Here is a 6,087-nt window from a genome sequence, read left to right as displayed (position 1 = left end):
ACTGCTGCTCCCGCTCCCTTTTCTCCTACACACAGAAGCTAAACACGCTTGGCTGCTGTGTTCCAGCCAGGCTAACAGTGCAGGGAAAGGCCTGGGCTCAGGGCCTCTGTTTGGTGCCTCTCCCTCGTGGGGCTCCTGAGCCCTCTGTTCCGGGAACAGAGCCTTTGCTGGTTACAAGGGGTCTGTCATCTGTCGCTCCTCTTGGCATGAATGAATTTCAGGACTCATTGAAAAAGTGAGTCACTGGCAGGGAATCTCTGACATGTGCTGCAGAAAACCTCGTGATCCAGCGCGCACCTTTCATTCCACCCGATTCAGAAATCCTCCTGCTGGATCCAACGCCTCCGAAGTGCTCAGGTTCCCCTCTGGAGCCTCAGAGCATCAAATGTTCATCTGACTCCAGCGTTCCTCCAGCAGAACCTTTGCTTTCTCTCAAATAAGTGGGTGTTAGGTGGACTCTCCTCTCTCTGCCCTTGAGGAAATCTTGTCCCTCTGAGGAAATGCCAAGCCAGAGCCACATGCACATCTGGGCTCTGATCTCACCCCCCACTCAATGGAACCCTGCTGACAGCCCCCCCACTCCAGGGCTGGGTCACCTCCCAATGGAAACCAAAGGGCGGGTCGTCTTCGCATTCATTCATCCATCCTTTTCAGGAGCGTTTGTATGTGTGAGCCACTGAACCCGGCGTTGGATATATCTTTTTAGGGACAAAATTCCCTTCTCTACACCCTCCAATAAAAGCAGGGACAGTCTGATCGCGTGCCTGTGTGGGGAGGCCTGTGTCTTTGCAAGGCGTTCTCACACCCGGTCAGCCCCACCCACGACCCTCTGTGGTGGTGACCATCACTGACCCACTTGAGAGGACACGCAGTCTGCCCACGGCCACACAGTTCGAGCGTGGTGGAGCCTCGTGGACCGGGTGTGCGGACCCTGTGCCCCCACACTCGGTCCGCCAGGATGGGCTGCCTGTCCCTGAAGCACACGCAGGTGGAGGAGGAGGGACCTTCGCAGGGGTTTCGGGCTAACAGGAGAGGTGTGCGGTGCACAGCAATGGCTGTGTAGGCCGCAGGGCATCCCAGGGCTGCAGATTCTAGGGGTCTCACGTGCAAACTGTGCTGGGTGTGGGGTGAGCGGCAGTGTCTCAGGGTCGGGCGCTCCCCACGGGATGCATCCCGGTGTCCTCCCTGGGACGCAAGCTCCGGAGGAGGAGGAGGCTCCGTCTGTTCTGCTCACCATGGCTCCCAACCCCAGCACCCAGCCAGGCCCCACAAGCACGTGGACTGCGAGAATGGATTCTCTGGTGTTCAGGGGAAGGAGAAGTCCAGCCTCAGTTTCCCCGCCTGCAAAAAGGGGCGGACGGGACGCCTGATGTCCTTTGGAAACTGCCCGGGCGCGCCACCTGCTGGACGGAAAGGGCAGCACACGCGGTGGGAGCTGGCTCCTAAAAGCCCCAGGTGCTCCGCCTGGCCGCACATGGCCCACCCTTCCCTCAGAGGCCACTCCCTCGGGCGGAAAAGGCCAGGAGCCTCCTTCCTCCCCAGCTCCGGGTGGCACAAGTGGCCCCATGCCCTGTGACAGGCAGGGGCCAAAGGGGGAGTCAGGACCCGGGCAGTGGCCCAGGAAGGACACCTGCATCCAGGGAGCCTTGAAACCTCATCCTCGGCACACTTATACTCACGCTTATCATCACACACCACACACACAGACCCACACACACACTGTCACACACCCACACAAACACACCTTTCACATACATGCTGGCACACGTACACGGCCACGCAATCACACATCCATGCATGCAGTGCCACAAACACTCACACATATGTGCACACACACTGCCACAAACACACATCCATGCATGCACAGTGCCACGTGCTCACACATATGTTGACGCACTGCCACGCACACACATCCGTGCACTCACTGCCACAAGCTCACACACCCACACATGCACACTGCCACAAGCTCACACATACATGCACGCACACTGCCACACACACCCTGCTCTCCCCATGCGGTTCTCCCTGAGAAGGGAAGTGAGGAGCAGGAAGGAGCTCCCAAGCCCCCATAGAACTCCCAACCACCTTTCCCGGGCATGGTTCCAGCCCTGTGTACACAGAGATGTGCAGCATCCACTGTTCAGCCTTTATGCCTTGACATTCTGCTTTGGACCTGTATCCACGTAGCCTTAGTTCATTTCTTGTCATGGCTCCAGTGTCCCATTGTGTGAATTTGCCATAATTTATTTTTTCATTCTGTCAATGGATGCTTCCAGGTTGCCTGCTATCCTGGGTGAAACTACTGTGAACAATAGAAGCTTATGCTTGAAAGAGGGGCATGCAGCCACCCTCTTTTCAGCAAAGTGCACGATGCCCGCTTCCCTTCCTCCCCTCCATCACTGGCGTGGCAAGGTTTTTAAAGTTTTGCCAGTGTGCTGGGCGCGGACAAGCATCGCGTTGTGACTTTGACTTGCAATTTCTCAGCCAGCAAAAGCACTGGTTCTTAAGACATTTAGTAACCACACACGTTTTCTCTTCTCTGACTTGCTTGTGGCTCACTTTGCCCACCTTCCTTTCTTTCTTTTCTTTTCTCTCTCTTTCCTTCTTTTTTTTTTTTTTTTTTTTTGAGACAGAGTCTCACTCTGTTTCCCCGACTAGAGTGCAGTGTCACGATCTCGGCTGACTGCAACCTCCGCCTCCCGGGTTTAAGCGATTCTCCTGCCTCAGCCTCCTAAGTGGCTGGGATTATAGGCATGCACCACCACGCCGAGCTAATTTTTGTACTTTAAGTAGAGATGAGGTTTCGTCATGCTGCTCAGGCTGGTCTTGAACTCCTGAGCTCAGGCGATCCGCCCACCGTGGCCTCCCAACGTGCTGGGATTACAGGCGTGAACCACTGCACCCAGCCTCCACCTTTCTATTTTGTTGCTTGTCTTTTATGTGTAGTTCTTTACAGAGTGTGGACACTTACTCTTAGTCCATTACTTGCATTGCAGATCACTTCTAATCTGTGAGACTTGCATTTTCACTTTATTTATGAGAATGTTTTTTAAACAGAAGTTTTAAAATTTTGACATCAAAGTCCTCAGTATTTTCTCCTACAGTTTGTGCTTTGGAGATCTTGTTAAAGAAATCTTTTCCTGCCCCAAAGTCATAGAGATATTATAGTTTTTTTCAAAAAAACCTTAATGTGTTTTGCTTTTTGCAATTAGAGCCCTCTTTGCTGTTAATAGCCAACTTACCAGTAGAGGACCATCTGGAACTGAAGGGTAGTTTGCATTCCCAGCCCCCTGCCCTCTCCCTGGTGCCTTCTCCCCTCTCTCCACCCCCATTTTCTCTTCCTTCCTCCCTCTGATCCACACCCCTTCCCCCCGACGCTAGAGTGCGGCACAACCCCACCCTCCCCAGCACTTCCTCCCAGCTCAGCTCCAGCCCACACCATGGTCAACAAAAGCATGGACTGCGGACACTGGCCCCAGCCCAAGGGAAAGGCAGAGTGGCTTCAGATTGGAATTCCTGCTCTGTCTGCTACAGCGGGAAGGGGGCACTTGGAGGCAGAAAGCCCTGGGTCTTGGCTTGCCCATAGTGTGATCTTGGCCATGTTTCTTAGCCTGCCACCAATGTATGGCACAGAACATGCCACCACCCACTCCAAATGCCCTGCCCCATGAATGCCACAAAACATGTCACCATGCCAACTCCGAATGTCCTGCCCCATTCCAGCCACAGAACATGCCACCATGCCCACTCCAAACACCCTGCCCCATGCCTGCCACATCATAGGGAGCCAAAACCACCCGGGGTCCTGCGCCCCATGCCTTCCATTGCCCTTCACATCTGCCCCTGCCCACTCTGTTCTCTGCTCAAGGTGCTGACAGCAAAAGTAGACCCTGCTGCCCCCTGGCCTCTGGCTGGCTGTGGGGCACCCTGGCATGAGATCAGCACAGGGCAGCAGCAGGAGGGCTGGTGCTTACCTCCCCAGAGCCCTTCTGTCCCTCCCTGAAGGTCACACCCTCTGCAGCTCTGAACTCCACACACCTTCCCCTTCAGGTTCCAGCGCCACAGCCTTCCTCCCTCAGCCCTGCAGCCACCTCCTGAGCTGGGCCTGCTGTGGTCCCCATCTGCCCTTACCTGGTAACTTGCACCTCTATAAGTCATCCCCTGAGGTGGTTCTGAAGCAAGCGTGCCAGGCATTTCCTGACCGAGGGACCAACACCGCCTTTCTCCTTCGGAGACCCCCAGTCCCTACCAACCCAGAGAGACACGCCCCAGGAAAGTGAGAAAGGCCTGGCAGTGGGCGTCCTAGGAGGTCTCGGAGGCAGCTAATGCAGTGGCGGATGATGGCTGTGTGTGTCCAGGTCAGATCACTGTGCTCCCCAAGACGGGCTGTCATAAAGATAGACACCTATGGTCGGCACACTGGGGAAGCCTAGGAGGTCAGACCAGCCCTTCTCTGCCCTGAGTGCTGATGAAAGCAGCAAAATGGGGTGAAGTGAGGGGTGGGAGGCATGGGGCATGAGGGCCCGGCTTGCCGAAGTCTTCTCTGGCACTTCATCAAGGTTAAAAGGGGTAGCCTCTTCCCACCATCCCCCTGCCTGCTGGAAAGCTAGATTCCATCAGGGAGCAAGGACAGTAGGAGAGAGGGTGCCGTAGTGGGAAGGGCCTGGCTCTGAAGTCCTACCTGCCCTTACTGAGCTCCCCGCTATGGTTTCCTACTTGGGTGGCTTGGGCAGGTCCCTCAGCCTCTCTGAGGATTACACAAAAAGTGTCTGTGAAACATTCAGCCCACGCGAGCTCTCAGCCACCCTTAGCTTTCACAGCTGCAGTTGGGAGCATTCCTACAACTAACACAAAAAACAGAGCTCAACATGTTCTCTGGACACAAGAAAAACAACGCATCAATTTCAGTGTTGAATTAATGACCACCGACCTCCATGGTTTTGCTGGACAGAGGAGGACATCAAGGCCCAGCAGAGGTGAGTGGCTGGCCAGACGGCACCCAGAGGGCACCCAGTGGCAGCAGAAATGGGCCGGGAGCACAGGCCTTTGGAATCTGTCCTCACCATATCAGGGTGTGGCAGACACATTCCAGGGTGATCCTCGGGAAATCACACCCTGTGTGGTCCCCTCACCTTGAGAGTGAGCAGGGCCTGGAACGTGCTTTTGAACAACAGAAAGTGGCAAAACGAGGGGCAGCTCCTGTGAGCACATTCCATTATGTTAACTCCATCTCAGCAGGTCAGAGTGAGGAGCTCTCCTGCCAGCCTTGAGGAAGGAAATACCCACATGGTGATATACCCTTGGAGGGGGCCGCATAGCAGGGGACAAAGGCAGCTCCCAGGGGACAGTCAGTCATGAAAGCAGGCCCTCAGCCCTACAACCACAGGAAATACATTCTGCTAACAGCCTGGATGAACGCAAAGCAGACTCTGCCCCATTCGGGCCTGCAGATGAGAATGCAGCTCAGCAAACACCTCAAATACAGCCTCAGGAGACCCTGAGCACAGACCAACTAAGCTGTGCCTGGATGCCTGACCCACAGAAATGGTGAGATCATAAATGTGTGTGTGTTTGTGTTTTGGCTTGGTTTTTTGAGACAGGGTCTTGCTCTGTCACCCAGGCTGGAGTGGAATGGTGCAATCATCTCTCATTGCAGCCTTGACTTCCTGATCTCAAGCAATCCTCCCACCTCAGACTTCCAAATATCTGGGACCACAACCACAGGCACACACCACCACACCCAGTTAAATTTTTTTTTTTTCTTGTAGAGATGAGAGATCTTCCTAGGTTGTCTGATTTCAAACACCTTGGCTCAAGCCATCCTCCTGCCTCAGCCTCCCAAAGTGCTAGGATTACAGGTGTGAGCCACCCCGCCTGGCCGTGTATTGTTTTAAGTGGTTAAATGTGTGATACAATGCAGCACTGGAAACAAATACCCACAGGATCACTCTGTGTGCTCCCAAGCCAAGAGAAAACATCCCATTCTTCCTACCAACAGCAGGCACTCTGCTCCTAATCTCTCCTTTGCACATGCACTGATTTGCCAAGCACTGAGGTGGTGGGCTGGCTCATCTAGGTGCCCAGTGT

Source organism: Piliocolobus tephrosceles, chromosome 17 (assembly GCF_002776525.5).
Source record: "Piliocolobus tephrosceles isolate RC106 chromosome 17, ASM277652v3, whole genome shotgun sequence".
Classification (NCBI taxonomy): Eukaryota; Metazoa; Chordata; class Mammalia; order Primates; family Cercopithecidae; genus Piliocolobus; species Piliocolobus tephrosceles.
This window is presented reverse-complemented; position numbering follows the sequence as displayed.